Source organism: Alexandromys fortis, unplaced genomic scaffold (assembly GCF_014885135.2).
Source record: "Alexandromys fortis isolate MF-2015 unplaced genomic scaffold, M_Fortis_MF-2015_v1.1 scaffold_5, whole genome shotgun sequence".
Lineage (NCBI taxonomy): Eukaryota > Metazoa > Chordata > Mammalia > Rodentia > Cricetidae > Alexandromys > Alexandromys fortis.
The window spans coordinates 10,211,284-10,228,808 of record NW_026067924.1 but is presented as its reverse complement, the minus strand read 5'-3'; the positions used below and the strand labels follow the sequence as shown (position 1 = coordinate 10,228,808).

The 17,525-nt window shown below is 43.3% G+C and overlaps 1 protein-coding gene across 1 annotated transcript in view; it reads right to left on the bottom strand.

The window, feature by feature from the left end:
• Exoc2 (exocyst complex component 2) overlaps positions 1–17,525 on the bottom strand; it is a 153,571-nt gene that overhangs the window by 17,019 nt on the left and 119,027 nt on the right. The window lies entirely within an intron of this gene.

The window sequence follows — 17,525 nt, the reverse complement described above, 5'->3', positions numbered from 1 at the left end:
GCACAAACTCAGACGATCACTTAGCAATTAATTAGAAGTGTGGAAATTCCTCTGAGCAAGGTCTTAAGGGCTGCTGTTTGCACGGTGGGCTTCCGGTTAGTGAGCGGGTGTGACTTGACATCTCCCACGAGGAAAACAGTGTTTGCACACATCGAGTTAAAAAAGAAGCTCCTTGATCAAGTTGTCAGTTTCTTCTTTTTCAAGTAAGCAGGTCACATGATTTGGGGGATAGGCACACTTACTAAAAACACCACAGTGAGAGCCTTAATATTAGTATTCCATGCCAGACACCATGTCACACCTTCCCCACCGAGCACAGAGCCGAGGGAGGTAACACCCAGGTTTAATATAAGAAATGGTCTGACTGCCTTAAAAAAAGAAAAAAACAGTCCAGTAAATGATCCTTAAACAAGAAAATAGCTGCATCTCTAAAATTAATCAGGCAAACAGTAAAAGCTGAATTTGGTAAAGGCAGGCTGCTGCACATGAAGACAGCACCACTGTGTCATCATTGACGGTTGAAGGGATGCTGGTGTCCAGGCAACAATGTGCTAATGCTCCACTGTGTACCACAATGAGAAGTGTTAAAGGCGGGCTGGGACTTGGGTAGTTCATTCGAGCTTTGAGTTCTCCTCACAAGGGGAAATGCTCTATTAATTAAAAAGTGTTACACGGCCAGTTCATATTATTATTTTCATTATTAATACAAACCAACTGCTAGGCAGACTGCTGAGGATGTACCCATATGAAAGAACAAACTACTGAATGATCAGGCCTTTCTTCCTATTATTTTTTAATTTTGAAATTTAAAAAATTAAATGTCAGCTGGGTGGTGGTGTCGCATGCCTTTAATCCTAGCACTTGGATTAAAGAAGCAGGTGGAGCTCTGTGAGTTCGAGTCCAGCCTTGCCTACAAGAGCTGGTTTTAGGACAGGCTCCAAAGCTACAAAGAAACCATCTCAAAAAACAAACAAAATAAATTAAATATCTGCTGAATTAAACACAGAAGTATGAGTTTATTTAATAACAACTAAAAATTCAATAAATGTTTTCCTCAACTAAAAGTTCAATAAATATTTTCTTCACCTCTTTCCCCGCGACAATTTGGTATATTCTTTTAGACTTTTGACTAGGAATATATATATATAAAAGGTTATACCACACATTCCTTCTTAAAACTTAATTATATTATTTATTTATTTATTTTTTTTGAAACAATCTGTTCAGAGCAGAGTCGGGTCTTCAGAAAGCTCAGGCAGAATCCAGACACCCATGCCCTCCTGCTCCCATGTACAACAGCACAATAGGTACCTTCCCAGGCAGGAACAGCTGTCCTACAGCCCCTCTCTCTCACTAGAGGGGTACAGTTGGTACAGTGATGGCCCGGAGCCCACGGTCTGTTACAGCCACTGCTGGATATGCAGATTCTCAGCTGCGTATGCTCACTGCTATACACTGTGATGTGGACGGTCTTTACCGCCTGAAACTCCAGCGCTGCCTCTCCACTAATCCTGAACTCGCTAAGCTTTCACTCCCTCCACTGTTCTGCCCTTTCACAGGGTCACAGATATGGGGTCACACCGTATGTAGCCCTTGTAGACCAGGGCCCTGAACTTGTAGTAGGCCTCTTGCCTTAGCATCCTGAGTGCTGAGACTACAGGTGTGTACCACCTAAGTCACACATTTTCATAGAATAATCCAGAGATGGAACTGCGGAGTTCAAAGGTTTTCAGTCTTGGTAAGGCCACAGGAAAGTGAACTCTTGTTTCTTTATGCGTCTTAAATGTGAGTTGTCTGGTGCTATAATGTGTCCCAATTTAGTGGTGATGGTTCAATGAAAACTCTCAAACAGTTATTCGACAAAACTTTTCAACTTAATCAAGTAGAATTTTAAAGCTAAATTTAAAGGTCGACGATGTGCCGAGACATGCAAACCTCCCCTCTCCTGCCTGGACAGAACCTCAGAAGGAGTTACAGAAAGCATGCTGTACCATGTGAACCTCTACCAAGAATGCAGCACTCCCTGCCCATGAAGCGCTTCCTGGCACAACTGACATTACTTCTCTAAAGGCATAATCATTCAAGGTACTCTGCCTAGTGTTGTTTTGAAACCCGGCACTCCCCAGTAATACTTCAAGAAACTGAATTGGAAAGTCTGGAGACAACCTACTTCATACACCACATTTCCTGTTTTTAACCCCCATGCCCTAAATCAGTTAGCACTCCTAGTCTACAGACAAAAATAGATCGAAAAAATACTATAAATATCCCACAATGTACTTTTTAAAATTGTCAAACTGAAACAATACATGAAAGAAGCCTGGGGTATTTTTTTTTTTCAAGTAAATTATCTACTCAATTATATCCTAAAGGCACATCAAGATGACTGCCTGTTCTTTGTTTAAAAAAATAAAGGTGCTAGAAACAGTATCAATATTGGCATAACAGACAAAAGAGCCTAAATAACACACAATACAGACAGCTTTTGTTGGAAAAGAAAAAGCAAGCTTCTGTTGACACATTTGGTCTTCACATCTTAGTGCACAGTCCCACCCTGCCTTATCAATAGTGTTTAAATGCGGACCCAGGGGCAAGGTGCCCTATTGGTGTGGGAGAAACTTTTGCCTCTACACCATTCTGTTTTCTTTCCCAGGACTTTTTCCCTTTACCAACATGCCGTCCTACTGATCAGTATGGTGGGTTTCATAGGAAACGTCAACCCCTTAGAAACAGAAAGTATTACCTGCAAAATGCTAATGCTTCACGGTTTATTTTTACACACACACACACACAGACACACACACAGCAGTAGAGCTTAATATCAATAAACTGCACAGACAAACAGCTTTCAAGACTTAAAAACAGGCAAGGGGAGTACAGACCCCCACCCTCTTTTCAGAAGTTTACTTGGCGAGTTAAAGGGACCATGAATCACACTAATAACATGTTACAGGATACTCTATGCAATCAGCACACAAAGTCATTCCATCCTCCATAAACTCGATGTTAAAAGGAGACGGAATTAACACGAACTAACAAACTAACTACCTTGTATCAACCCGGCTGTCCTCACACAACTCTTTCTCGCCCTCCCTGACCCCCTCCCCAGGCTCCCGCCACATTTTTCATTAGAAAGCAGCCTCAACTGGAAAAGTAAAAAGTAACAAGAACGTAAGATTCATTGTCTACATGCAACTGAATGTTTTTATTCACACCGTGAACTAACACTCCTGGACATAATTGCATATGTAGGAACTGTTTAATTTTCAAAATCTCAAGGAGACCTGTTCAAAGAAAGGATGATTTCAATAAAATTGAAAACCCTGAGACTTGGGCTGGAAGCACTGCTGGGGAGCAGGCTACTGGGCTGTGGTCTCTGGGATGAAGTGTGAACCGTGAGGAGCCATGGCCTGGCACCTGAAGACGGTACAGGGCTGTTTGTGGGCTTGTGACAGCAGAGAGTGGCAAGGCTGCTCTAGGGCTGGAACACCACTGTGGGGTGGAGAAGGACCAGGTGAGGCCTCATCCTCAACATCTAACTCCATAAGCTGAGCTTTGATAAGAAGGAAGCTTTGGTCATTAGGTCAAAGGAGAGACTGGAAATTACAAAAACCTTAAAGTCAGCAGCTGTGAGTAGTTCATTTCCATGGTAGAAATCCAGGGAGAAGTATCTGTCTGTAGAGTCCTAAGTTTCTGCACAAGCCACTCATCTGCTCCGAGGAGTAAAGCCACAGTGTTGAGTTTGCACCCCGTTGAATCCAACGGCAGAAGGAAGAGGCTGAGTAGAAAGGGCACAATGGTGGATCTGAGTGTGTGCCTCTAGCTCCCTGCAAGCTAACCACATGCCCGGGTCTGTATTTGTAGAGCGGTGCTAACAACTTTTAGAAATGGTTCTGAGGACAAGGCATGAAGCTCAAGGGCAGAAAGAAAAATTTCAAGACAGCAGAGGGGTTAGCGACTCATTTCCTACACAGGATTTTGTTTCTGACTCCTTATAATGCAATCTTCCTTCAAATGCATGAACTCAAACGGCACTTTCACTCCAACCACGGATCTGCTCTTTGTCCTCATGTGAAGCTTGGTGCTTCAGTCACTCTGCAAAATGCACCCCGAGTGCCCTGCAACAGCTCAAGCAGAGTTTTAATGCCAAAGAAATGCAATGCCTTTCCTCTCACTGATCCTTTGCCATTCCTATGAGGGACTTGTTGGTAATACCTGAAAATGATAAAGGCACAGCGCCTGCCACCAGGAGGCACAATCTAAGATTTTAAAATCTACTGGATTGTTCAAATCAAAGGTAGACAAAATTTAACCCTCAACAGATGTATATTTACATCTAAGGCTATAACATGACCCAAATATAAAGCATCTATTTCATAAAAACATGTGTCATGTATGTCCAGCACTGGGAAGGGTCTTGTCACTGTGGTGGCTCTCTAGACTCAGGAAGCTCCATTGGAACCTATACTTCCAAGGTCACAGATGGAGGAAGAAACAGTGCAACCTTCTCCCAGGAGGGAAAGGGAGTTTAGTCAACAGCAGCACAACAGACAGTTTCAGACTCACACAGTATGAAGTGTTCTGGAGTTTACACTTAAATCATCTGAAGGTCTGATTCTAAATCCAATCTGTTTTGCTGCCTAAATTTAGTGGCTTTCAATGCTGAGAAACCGCCACACTAAGACTGCAGGTGTATTTAAAAGAGGTACCTTTACCTCCCACCAAATCACTATCCCTGGCTGTCAGGGCTTCCAAAGAAGCTTTTCCTTCTGTCTTAAAATGGAATATAATTCTATATAGTGAGCCATGTAATTCCATTGTGTACAATTTAGTTTTGTACATTTTCCACATGCATACATAGTACACAGTCACACATGCACTGGCAGGATATGGATGGGAAATAGTATTCCTATTCCAGCAGACTGCAGCAGTCCTTGCCTATCTGCAATAGCACACCCTTCCTTACACCTGTCTCTGTGAACACACACACATACACACACGCGTGCACTGATCTGTAGGAGGTGGTCACTGCATGCATGTGTGCTCACACACACACACACACACGCTGATCTGTAATGAATGGTCACTGTTGTTCACACACATGCTGAGCTGTAGTGCATGGTCACTGCACATGCCACATCTGTAGTATGTGTAGTCAGCTGTCTAGTGAGGAGCGGGGCAGCAGGGTTATAATCCCAGCTGAAGAGCATCCCTGTTCAACAGTTTATTTTCAGGGCTGCTCCATGTGGGCTTTCATATATACAAGCGGCACTGCCTCTAATGAAAACAAAACAGGAACTGCCAGACCTTTTTTTTTTTTTTAATCAGTATACCCATTTCCCAGCATAATATAAAAACACGAGTCATAGCACCAAGCTACAAGGAAAAGAAATAAAAGCCCGAGAATGCAAAGCATTTTTTTTCTTTTCTTTAACACTACCTAATAGCAGAGTACAAGATATTACATTTTTTTTATCTCCATCATATTTAAAGTTTGTGAAGACAGTGTCTGTAATTTTATAAAACCTATTATTAAGCTCTTGAACACACAAACTTGCTATAAAAGTGATATGTATTATATAGAAGATGCCTCAAAGTTCCTGTCACCATAATCACAGGCTGTTGTAGCATCTGCAACCAGAAATGACAGCAATTTCAAAAAGCAAGAATGGGTTTTCAAGTATATTGTATTTATGAATTTACTGTGGCTGTCATTCAAACATTTTGATTATTAGTATGTGGTATTATCAGAAAATTGAAGTCAATTGATCAAAAAGAGAAGGCACATCCTGAGGATCCTGTACAATAGAGGTTTTATTAACTTTCTCTGATAGACACAAACTGCTTCATTTTGTTCCAAATATTGATAACATAGCCACTTGCTGAGGTTTTTATTTGAAGTGTCTATTTTTTGATTGCTTACACAATGCATAGATCAGACACATTTAAGGAAATATTTTATGCACATACTTGTGTGTGTGTGTGTGTGCACACGCGCGCACGCGCACACACACGTGTGGTCATGAGAGTGTGGAGCTCAAAGGACATGCTGGAGGAGTGGTTCTCTCCTTCTGTCGTGTAGGCCTAGGGGACTGAACTCAGGTTCTTAGGCTAAGCCGTCTTCCTGCCCCTCAGGCACACTAATTAGCTTGCTGATAAAGGTATTTTCAGAGAAGCTAAAAGAGGGAAATTCCAGGTTTGTCAGGCATAGGCAACTCTGTGGCTTAGAGGACATGTCAACTATGAAAGGAGGGAGGTCTAAGGCCTCTCTGTCCACCTCAGACCCCTACTTTCTCCTCTATTACGGACTTCGAGGAAATGTTCAAGATCTTATTTTCAAAGTCGGCACCCTGGCTTTCAGAATAAACAGTAATCACGATGGTTAATTACGGTGTTGTAGGGTGGCTTTTACTGATTAGTTGGAGAGAGCAGACCCCTGGAAGTGATCACTTCATTAAATATTCATTAAGAACCTTTATCTGTGGGCTGGAGGAGGTGCACAGCGATGGCAAGACTGAGTAGGGACAGCTCCGTGGAGGACACAGACAGCGAGGACAATTCTAACCCGAGTAGGAACAGCTCTGTGATTTAACTCTTAAAAAAATTCCCACCAGCTGGGCGGTGGTGGCGCACGCCTTTAATCCCAGCATTTGGGAGGCAGAGGCAGGCGGATCTCTGTGAGTTCGAGACCAGCCTGGTCTCCAGAGCTAGTTCCAGGACAGGCTCCAAAGCCACAGAGAAACCCTGTCTCGGGGAAAAAAAAAAATCCCAACAGCACAAGCCATTCACAGATATGCAGCGGATGGTTCACTGGAGGCTCCTGGGAGAGGCAGATTCACACCTCAGAGCTCTCAGGAAGCTGACACTGGAGAAAAGCTTCAATAGAGTCCTGTGCCAGACCCACAGGGCCCCAGACACAAGGACTGTAGGAGGAAGGGCAGAGAGGACAGAGGAGACAGGGAGGATGAAAAGACGAAGATGTTTCAAAGGGAAAGTAACAGGAACAATATGCATCTTACATAAAAAACAAAAAGAGATGATAAGCAATGGAAGCTCCACTCTGAATGAATCATCCTTAGAAAAGACTGTGGGGAGGGGGAAACTCTAGAGATGAGGATAACAGCTACTACAAAGAAGGAAGTGGGAAAAATGGGGGACTTTAATTGGGGGGTGGGAGGTAGACAATTCAGGAGAAAATGGACAAGGGACAAATACAAAATACCCAGGATGTTTGAAAAGCAATAGGGAATATTGTTTTATTTAAAAATATATATATATATATATAATGTGAATATATAGAAACACACACATATAATTTTAAAAGACAGATTTATGCCACTTGTGGTGATAATGCTCCCTCCCAAAGACAGACTATCTAACAAAACCCCCAGTAATAGGCATGCATGTCCTCCCTTAAAGAGCTGGTCAGGGGAACCCAAGAAACTCTCAAAACAATATAGGCTGTTGCTGCAGTCCATGGCTGCTTCCCAGAACCTGAAGGTAAAAACCTATTGGTAAGATAGCCACACTTCAAACACAGGAATTGGAGGAACTGAGTCTGAAACTGACCCTAAAGCCTGATGCCTAAATATGCTAGTGCCAGAAGATGCCATGCAAGCTGCCAAGAGAGGAAAGTAGTCAGTAGTCCTACCCATTAGTAAGGTTTACAAAATACAATGACCAGCAGAGCAAGATATCCCGAATCACACAATAGAGGAGCTTTTGTCTTGAGTGTAACCAACAGCTCTCCAACTAAAGATAAGGACGACTCAATAGGAAGGAAATCATGCCTGGTACTGTAAACCTAGCCCACTACCACTGGCTGAAGGGGACAGAGACCCTAGAAGAGAACCTGGCATTTTCCTAAACCAATACAATTTCAGTTTCCTAAATACTTATGTTCACAGGTAAGGGCAGTTACACACACACACACACACACACACACACACACACACACACAGAGACACACTTACCCCCCACTCTCTTTGCAACAGATGGAGACCCAGCCCCAACTGATACATTTACAGTGCACCCTGCACCTAAGGTTCAGGCACACCACAGAAATGGGGGCAGAAATATTCTGAGAGGCAGAGAATTAAGATGCCTGCTGTTAGATTGTCTTGTAGACATGACAAGAAAGTTATACCCATGAAATCTCAACAGCGTGGCAGCCTAAACATACCTTCATAATGGTAACAGCAGCTGACATGACAACATGGATGAGGAAAATCTCACAAGGTCCCAGGTGAAGAACCAGAGAAAACTAACAGCTTCCGGGAGAGGGAGACTCAGTTAGCCAACCCCAGGCAGTCAGCTCCGAACACATTTACACACCAACAGCACTAAGTGGAAAATACAATAAACAGGAGTTAAAGAAGAGGCCATGATTTGGGAGGGCTGTGGGGATGCGGAAGGAGCTGGAAGAGTAGTGGGAAGGTGGAGATGATGTGAATACAATACACAGGTAGGAAATTCTCAAGACATTACACAGAACTAAACAAGACTGTCTTTTAGTTCCAGCACACACAAAAAGCATCTGAATGGTGTTGCTTCTCATCAAACCAGAAACAAATTTCTAACAGTTATATATAAAGGAAAAGATCCTTGAAATACACATTTTTTTTCAACCCAGCTCTCAGAATTATTTTAATTGCTCAAAATTAGTAGCTAGGGGCTATAATCTATTTTACCCTATACCTCCATAACAGAACAAAAAGCAAAGAAATTTAAAGACACTCCAAATCCAGAAAGGCAGGCTAAGAAATGAGGGTGGTGGCAGTGAATGAAGAAAAGCTGCGTCTCCCCTGTGGACCTGTCACCTCTCATGCCCAGGAAATTATCTACTGCACAAGCAGGAGGACCTAGGGAAAGAAGGTGACAGTGGCGGGAACTCCTATGACCCTAGCACTAGGGCAACAGAAAACGTGAATCCTGAAGCTCACTGGCCAGCCAGGCTAGCAAAAACAATGGGATCCAGGCTCAGTGAGAGAGCCTGTGGTAAAACAAACAAACAAACAAATTAAATGAAGTTGAAAGCAATCAAGGAAAGATACCTGACAGAAACCTCAGACTGCCACACTTGTGTGCACCCATGTGCATGCACACTAGCATGCACAGGTGCACACATCCACATCAAGAAGCACAACACAACTCAACACTGTGAGCTAAAACCCCCATGTTACACAATACATCTAGAGGCCAGCAGCAGCTTTACAGTTGGCTGCAGTCACTCCAATTTCAGCGTGTCGGTTGGGAAGAGACACCCTGATCCTGGGGAGGGCAGGGCTAGTAACAATAATTTCCATTACACAATGGTTTTCTATTAAAAATACCACCCTTACCACCCCACCCTCCACACACGAGTGGCCTTGAGTACCTAGCCGAGCACAAAAGGACCTCTGCGTTTCTTTTCAGACAGCTCCTCTGTCCTGAGCCTCGCTACTGTGACTCTGATCTCTCAGACCCCAGGAAACAGGGCTACACTATCAAGGCACCTTCTATGGTGACTTAAACCTCGTACGTGGTCCAAGTTTAACATTTGGAACCTATCTGAGCTTTGGCTTTCTGTTGTGATGAGTGTTATAAATCAGCAGGAAAGCACAGCACTGACCCTTTTCCCAGTTCAATTTAACAACGTGGCCGTGTTCATGTCGCAGAGGGCAGTGCACCCACCCACCAAATCGCATGGTAACCCTCAAGTGTCACCCAGCCCCACCTTCAACACCCAGTGAAGAGGCTAGAATGAGCCTAGCGGGTTTTCTACACATCTGCTTTCCTAGACCAGGGTTCTGACTACTAAGCGAGGCTTTATTTTGAATAGGTGTTAGGTGATAACATGGCAACTCCTAGGCTAAACACAAGAGACCAACAAATCCAAATTTTAACATCTGCTGTAAATCTATGTTCTCAGAAATGGAGCTTGTGCCCCTGTGCAGACAGCTGCCATCGAGCAATGGGTCTGCTCACCAGACAAAGGCAGACTGAGGCAGACGGCACCACAGGGCAGCCCTCAAATGCTCTGGGAACACCTTTAGAAAGAACTACTGAAGACAGACAGACAGTTCAGGGCTGGCAGGAACCCAGTGTAACAGGCCACAAACGAGCACTAAACAGACCCTGGAGGAAAGCATGCCCAACCAGAGTTCTTGCAGGACAGGACCTCTTCCTTTTACCCCACTGTTTACTGCTGTACAAAGGGCTGTAAAGTGTGAAATTAGTTTTGGAAAGAGTCTCTTAGATTTAGGGCTAGACAAAACGGGGCAGACTGAAGGGGAAATCCCTAACACTTTCCATAGTCCTGCAGAAGCTTACGTTCCACCGGCTCCATACAGATACAAATTACTACACATATACTTTTTTCCAGTGCTTCACTACCTGGAAGGGGCCACAACAGAGAGCAGGAACACACCCTCTATCACCTGGCAGACGGGAACAGTGGTATTCTGGAAGTGCTCAGCACATGCTAGCTTCAAAACAGAACCATGGTATCCTTAGTCCAGAAGACACACCAGGCACTAACACTGCTCAGTCAACTACAGAACAGACTTCTGGATGAGATTTACTGACGGAGACCACAGAAGCAAGATGAAGTGGGCAGACACACTGTGTAAGGAGAGAGAGAGAGAACTGAGATAAGATTTCCTTCCTCCAGTGGCTGGTCCTTCTGGGACAAGGATGTCCCACTGAATGTGCTACGCAGCACTACAGCAGAACACAGATTACAGGGGCAACAGTCTTCAAGACCAGAAGTCTACCCCAGGGGCGGATTAGTAAACAAACACAACAACTACTGCTAATATAATGAAATAAAATTTACCAGATTATTCATACCGGATCCATAAAATTTTAAAGCTAAAACTATATTGAAAAATGCTAGGACACTTGTTGGGAACTGGCTAAACAATGGACACATTCTCCTGCCCTTCCTGTATGAAGGAATCAAACAGCTGATGGGGAAAAGTTTTTGGAAAATTTGTTTAGTTTTCTAGCTAATAATATTTTGCAACTCTTAATAAGAAATAGATTATCTAGGTGAAATGGAGGGAAAGAAGAGAAAGGATGAAACTCAGGAGTTAGGGCACCAGACACTTCCTGTAACCTACAACGTTAACCCAGTCAGTGGTCTGTTCCAGGCTCTTGATTCACTGACTCTAAGACTGAGGTCTAGAGAACAACCAGAGAGGTGGATTTTAAAAGGAGTTTTTACGCTGGCCGGTGATGGCACACATCTTTAATTCCAGCATTTGGGAGGTAGAGAGGCAGGTGGATCTCTATGAGTTCGATGCCAGCCTGGTCTACAAGAGCTAGTTCCAGGACAGTGAGGGTTGTTACACAGAGAAACCCTGTCTTGAAACTGAGCCCCCCACCTCCAAAGAAAAAAAAAACCCAAAAAACAAAACAGGAGTTTTTACTAGAGAAGGTTTAAAGAAGAAAGCTTAAAGTTCTGAAGCAGAAACTACAGAGTAGTGAAACTCTGGAGAGCCCAAGAGAGGGTCTCCAGAAATGGGAGATTACCTCCCATGCAGGAGGGGCCTCATGAGAGAGAAAAACCTGCTGGGCAGTTTTTCTAGGGGCTTCTTACAGGACTCAGGAGAGAAACCTGACAAAGACTGAGATGGCTTCTATTGAAACTGGTTAGTTTCTCTGGGCTAAGTCCGACCAATTAGGGCACCGCTGTCCTATGTCTATTTCCCTAGCCCAGCCAGTTTCTGAGCGCTCCTACACCCACCCAGTCCACTCTGTCTCTGACCTGCTCTACTAGGTGCTGATCTTGACTGTTGGTCACCAGCCTGGGATGGCGCCGCAGTGCTTGGACCCTGCAGATATTGCTGGTCTTAGAGGCTATCAAGTCTGCTGGCCATTAATCAGACTGTTCCTTCTGTCCTCACATTCACAGTATCAGCTTGGAGTTCATCTGATCTTTTTCCTCTATGGCCAACAGGTAGTTAACAAAACCCCAAAAGAGCAGTCGCAGCAGCTCACTGGGTACAAAGCCTTGCTGATGCTTTGCACTCGAGCCACAGAACCCAAGGACAAAGTCGGCGTGGTACCACTCATCCATAATCCTAGCACTGTTATAGTGAGATGGGGAGTGGAGACAGGAGAAACTTCTGGAAGCGAAATTCTCTATGAAAAAACTTAAAAGAATGAGTTTGATTTGCACAATAGGATATTAGTTTACCCCAACACCAAGCAGCATAGTTTACAGCTAGCAATTTAATACATAATAAATACTTCAGCAGATAAAACATGCAAAGAAGAAACATGCAAGCCACAGTCCATCTCAAGGTTAATCAATTTCACATTGAGGACAAGAGAGGCCAAAATTAAGCTTTATTGAAAAATGCTTGGCAGACGAAGAAATTATAACCAAATGTCCAAAGCATTGTGCAAATGGTTTGATGGCACTGACTATAATATATCAAACTGTTTGTTAAAAGGAGACAAGGTCTGAAGACCAATGTGAGCTTACACAACGAAGCTGTGATCTAGAGAGATGAACAGTTAGGCTTATCTTATTTCAAAAAATGGAAAATTGCTTTTTTCTTATGATAAGATCAAATATAGAACCATTAAAACATCCTCACAAAATTTAGGTGAAACCAAGGACGTCCCGGGAGTTATGAACACTTTTCCTTCAGAGTTCAGGACAGAGAAGGATGAGGACTGGCGCATTTCTGCAGGGACAAGGGCACTCAGTTGGCAGCTGTTTTCACAGAAAGCAGCTTTCCTGCTGAGCTGAGCTGCTCACAGCAGGATTCCAGGAATCCGGGAGGAGTGGCCCCAGCACCAGCACACGTTCCACAGCCAGAGAAGAAACAGACTTGAAAAGTACTCAAGCATATAATATATGATCTGTAAGGCTCAAAGAATTCTCAGAAGTGTTCTAGAGAGGCAGTGCTGCCTCTAGGAGATCCTCCGTGCTAAGTGCATTGCAAATACTCCCATTTTCCCAAAAGAAAAAGTTGTTCTTTTTGCAACTGCTATGATATTTAATCAACAAAGTTCCCCTCTCTGACATTCACTGAATAAGAATAGTTGATTCCATCTGACAGTCTGTTGAAAATTAAAACTAAAGTATAAGCTGGCATTTTAATTGCTGTTTATTTTCCTACTGTACCTTGCTAGAAGAAATTTGTCAGGGTGTTTCTTGTGAATTAACTCACTAATTGTTCAGAGTCTGTTAGAAAATGTACGTTGTGAGTAGAGTCCAACAGAGGGTGGACGCAGCATAGGATAAAACAAGTTCAGGCAGGGCAAAGAATCCAGGGAACACCAGGAGAGAAGTCCTGGCCGGGCTGAAGCAGCTGAAGGTGCTCTCTGTGTCCCATCTAGATGCTGCAGTTAGAGCAGGCAGGGTGGTGGGAAGTCCCGTGGAGGAAACACCATGTGCAAGAACCTCTGGGAAGGAATGCCATTGCTCCGAGACTGGGAATAACTGCATGGCTGGGTGTTAGTTACAAGAAGACCTCATATTTAGCAATGACGCGGGAGAGGGCCACAGGTTCAGCTCATGACCAGCACGGAAGCTGTGTATGTCCCTGAGACCAGGGGGACCCTTGTGGAAACTTCCAAACATCTCAGGCTATTGCCAAGACTACTATTGCGCTCTATAAACTGACAGTAAAGCCCACTGCTGATGACAACACGTCAATATTTCATTGAACATGGAGAAGTCAAGCTGGTGGGTGTCTAAGGCCTTCACTCCTACCGACTGGTGTTCATGGTACTGGAAGGTATACTCTGCTTGCTACCAGGGGAAAAAGGTCAACACCAACCCAGCTACAAACCCTTCCATCAACAAGAGTGGCTGTCTGAGTGACATGCCGATGCCACAGTGACGCAAACGTGGGAGGACCCACCCACTCTTTGACTGGATCTAAGGTCCACTCCACGAGATGGAACCCATGCCTGACACTGCCCAGGCAGGCAAGAACTGGAGACTGGACAGGCCACAAGCACCAGGGAAAACCCAGTATGATTGTCAGCTAAGGAACAAAACAATAAGATGATTCCTAAGGACATCCTGCTATATCCACATCAGTGCCCTGCCCAGCCATCATCATCAGAGAAGCTTCCTCTTACTGTAGACGGGAACAAATACAGAGACCCACAACTGGACAACGTGTAGAGAATAAGAGGTTTTGGAACACCCCGTCCTAAATGGAATGTTGTAATCAAACCTCTCCCCTCAGGGCTCATGGAGCTATGTGGAAGAGGAGATGGAAAGATTGTTGGAGCCAGAGAGGACCGGTGATTCCAAGGAAACAGTGTCTTCCAGACACAACGGGACTGACACACATATGAGCTTACAGACACCGTGGCAGCACACACAGGTTCAAGCTAGACTGTGTCCCAGTGCTGAGAAGGGGGAAGTGGACGTGCACTACTACCCTTATCCAAAAGTTATCTCCAATTAACATGTTTGCAAAACAAACAAAAAAGCACACAAGCAAACAAACAAAACACTGGTTTTCTCCAATGGAGTTTCACAGGGAGAGAGGCTGGGGCTGGGAAAGGGCACAGTGAGTCTCCACAGGTCAGTGGCAAGGAGGAGGGAGGAGGGTATGAGGAGCACACAGAGAGGACTGATTGCTGGGTTCCATTACCTAGAAAACCAGAAGGTATTTAGGGAGAAATATTTCAAAGTTCATTTGCAGTTTACAAGTTGTCTTTACAATTGATCCTTTTGAAGTGTTAGCAGAAGTATTTTACCCATATAGGAATCAATACTGAAACATTTAGATGAAATACATGCTTTATGTAGAGCTCAATAAAAATTAATAAAAAAAGAAATAAATGCTTTGCTAATGGGTAGCATAATTCTACTTGCTGACATTATTCATATTTTTTGTACACTCAAAGCTGATATTAGTCACATATTCATTATGCTTATTGGCTACAATTAATACAGCAATACAGTGTATCAATAATGACAAATAATTTGAACTCACATGAACATGACTCAGAAAGGTAAATCTATGTGTGCCGTATAAAGGATCCTGAAGAGTTGGTTAGCCACTTCTACCCATTCTTTCACTGCTGTGAGGATACAGGCTTTGTCCTCTCTGAAGGACACGGCTACACAGTACCACTGAACTTATTATACCTTGATCTTAGACTCCCAACCTTATTCTTCATAAACTGCCTGGCTGGAGGCATTTTCTTACAGCAGCACAGAGGAAAAGGCAGAGCCAAACATTTATTTTAATGATTAATTGTTAGGGACAATATCAAGGTTGTCTTTAGTGTTCAAATTTTTCAAGATCAAACAAAAAAATCAATGTTTCCTTATCTCCACTCCTCTAGCATTCTTTTTATCCTCTGGAAATTTTTAGGAGCACCTGAGTGCCAGGTAATTCGTGTGACAAGATACGGTGCAATGATAACCAAACTGTGCAATGTCTTTCACACAGCTCAGTGAAAATATGTCAGACAGATCCCAAAGGCAGAGATCTGAAGGCACAGTTGAAGTTGCTCTGAGGAAAACAAACACAGACACGGAAGAGCTATGTACTTACTATGTCACATGAGTAGTGCGCCTCTGTCCTGCCTCAGACTGAGAAAGCACTGCCTAACGCGCATCTAGTGAGAAGATCATTTTTCCCACTTTCAGTTTGTTTATATGGTGGATTACATTTACTGATTTTCATATATTGAACCATCCTGGCATTTCTGGGATGAAGCCCTCTTGATTATGGTGGATGATCTTCTTGATGTGCTCCTGGATTCAGTTTACAAATACTTTATTGAGTATTTTTGCATCTTTTGATAAGGGAAATTGGTTTGTAATTTTCTTTCTTTGTTGAGTCTTTAGGTGATTTTGGGTATCAGGGTAACTGTGGTCCGATTAAATGAATTTGGCAATGTTCCTTCTGTTTCTATTTTGTGAAATAATTTGAGGAATAATGGCATTTGTACCTCTTTGAAAGTCTGGCAGAATTCTAAAACCATCTGGTCCTTATTTTGGTTAGAAGACTTTTAAAGACTGCTTCTATCTCCTGGTGGGATTATAGGTCTATTTAAATTGTTTATCTGATTTTGATTTAACCTTGCTTGGTAAGTGGTACCTATCAAGAAAATTATTCATTTCTTTTAGATTTTCCAATTTAGTGGAGCACAGGGTTTAAACTATGTCTTTATGATTCTCTGGATTTCCTCAGTGTCTGTTGCTTTGTCCTCCTTTTCATTTCTGATTTTATTAATCTGAATATTCTCTCTCCATCCTTTAGTTAGCTTGGATAAGGATTTTTCTACTTTGATTTTCTCAAAGAAGCAACTCTTTGCTTCACTGATTCTTTGTATTGTTCTCTTTGCTTCTGTTTTATTGATTTCAGATGAGTTTGTCATCTACACTATTAGGTGCTTGCTTCTTCTTGTTCTAGAGCTCTCGGGTGTGCTGTTAAGTTGCTACTATGAGATCTCAGAGACTGAAGCAGCAAGCATGGGGCCTGCATGAGTCTGTACCAGTTCCTCTGTGTGTATGTTGTGGCTGTTAGCTTGGTGTTTCTGTGGAACTCCTAACAATGGAAGTGGGTGGGTCTCTGACTCTTCTGCCTACTCCCAGGACTCTTTCCCTCTTGTTGGGTAGACTTATACAGCTGTGGTTTGAAGGCTTTCACCTTGTCTTCTGCCTTTTGTTTTGTCATATTTGGTTGTTTTCTACTGGTGACCTGCTCTTTTCTGAAGAGAGCCCGAGGGGACTGGATCAAGGAGGGGAATGTGGAGGGAGCTGGGAAGAGTGGAGCGAGTGGAAACTGTGGCTGGGATGTATTGTATGAGAGCAGACTCTATTTTCAATTTAAAAAAGGAAAGGAAAAGAAAGCAGAGTTTTACTTGCTCATAAAGAAGAAATTATGTTACCTGCAGGCAAACAGATGGAAGTAGAGGTTACCACAAAACAAGCCGCGTAAGAAAGACAGATGCTGCATGTTTTTCTCTCACATGCGGGTCGAGATTTAACACAAGGGGTGTGAAAACAGAAGGGAGGAGTGACTTGGAGTGAGATAGGCAGTCAGCAGGAGAGATGAGATGATGCTGAGAGAGTAACTGGGGAGCGGGCAATATGGCGCAAGTCCAGGATACACATGTATGAAAACACGGACACACATGTATGAAAACACCACGTCCAGGATACACATGTATGAAAACACGGACACACATGTATGAAACACCACGTCCAGGATACACATGTATGAAAACACCACATCCAGGATACACATGTATGAAAACACCACGTCCGGGACACTCATGTATGAAAACACCACGTCCGGGACACTCATGTATGAAAACACCACATATGGGACACTCATGTATGAAAACACCCTGTCCGGGATACACATGTATCTACAGAGAAGCCTTAACCAACAACCAGTGGGGGACCTGCATCTAAGGACCCATGAGGAACCGAAGGTTAATATCAGCATGGCCACTCCCACAGAAACAGGAGCTCATTTAGTCCATAGCAATGTAGAAAAAGAAACAACTATTTGTTTAGTCAGAAAAATTATAGGATGGCTCATATC